This window comes from Myotis brandtii, unplaced genomic scaffold (assembly GCF_000412655.1).
Source record: "Myotis brandtii unplaced genomic scaffold, ASM41265v1 scaffold308, whole genome shotgun sequence".
Classification (NCBI taxonomy): domain Eukaryota; kingdom Metazoa; phylum Chordata; class Mammalia; order Chiroptera; family Vespertilionidae; genus Myotis; species Myotis brandtii.
In genome coordinates this window covers 2,063,073-2,064,367 of record NW_005361786.1, presented here as the reverse complement: position 1 = coordinate 2,064,367, position 1,295 = coordinate 2,063,073, and positions in this window count along the sequence as shown.

The window sequence follows — 1,295 nt, the reverse complement described above, 5'->3', positions numbered from 1 at the left end:
CTCACGCGCGGCCCCAATCACGCTGAGGACCTAGAATCCCTGGAAGAAGTAAGGGCCGGGCTAACATTTAATCCTACAACCCCTTTAGGAGACAAGTATTTCTCTTGTTCTCATTTAATAGTTGATTTAGGACCCAGATTGAGCCAGACTAAGAATCCAGGACTATGCGACCTGGATGTAAGCCCCCACTCCACAGGAGATAGAACGCTGAGGCCTGCAGTGAAGTGGGGTGCGCGACGCCCAATGCATTGCATACATTTCAGTATCTCCCCATTTCCCCTCTTTCTGTCAAAAGTTTTTTAACTCATGGCTTCAGACATTTTGCACCTCTGCTTATGAACCGGGCTGGGATGTGCGTTTCGGCATCCATAACTTCGCTGTGGACAGCAGCTGGGGCATGACTAGTCTCCCGCCCAGGCTGAAGTTCCAGACCCCAGGGAGTAACTGCTTGGCTGACTGATGTGCAAGCTAAATGGTAAGTGAAGGTTCTAGAGCAGTGGTTCTCAACCTTCCTAATGCCGCCACCCTTTAATACAGTTCCTCATGTTGTGGTGACCCCCAATTCCATTGTTACAAATTGAACATAATGAAAGCATAGTGATTAATCACAAAAACAATATGTAATTACATATAGTGATTAATCACAAAAACAACGACCCCTGTGAAAGGGTCGTTCGACCCCTGTGAAAGGGTCGTTCGACCCCCCAAAGGGGTCGCGACCCACAGGTTGAGAACCGCTGTTCTAGTGTGAGGCCCACAGACTGCTTTCCTGGAGCACTTTCTCTGTACACTGTGGGCCGCAGGTTCCACCTTTCACCCTAAGGATGGATTCTGATGGGACACTCCAGTGGTGGAATGGGTAAGCAGATAAACACACGTGACAAGGACTCACTGACCTTAAAGAGCTCGCTCCTGGACCTGCTAAAGAAAGAGGCAGATAATAAAGATCGTAGAGTGTATTGGTCAGCTATAACTGCCTAACAAATTACCCCAAAACTTCACAGCTTAAAACAGCACGCATATATTATCTCACAGTTGGTGTGGGTCAGGAACCTCATCAGAACTTAGCTGGGCCCTCTACTTCAGGGACTATCACAAGGGTGCAAGCAAGTTGCCAGCTGGGGCTGAGGTCTCAACTGAATACTCAAATGGGGAAGGGTCTGCTTGCATGCCCAATCAGTGGCTGATGGCCAGACTCAGCTGTCCATAGGCTGCTGGCCACAGGTCCTTACCATGTGGGTTTTTCTGACATGGCAGCTTGCTTCATCAAAAGAGGCAAATCTGTAAGGCAAAAG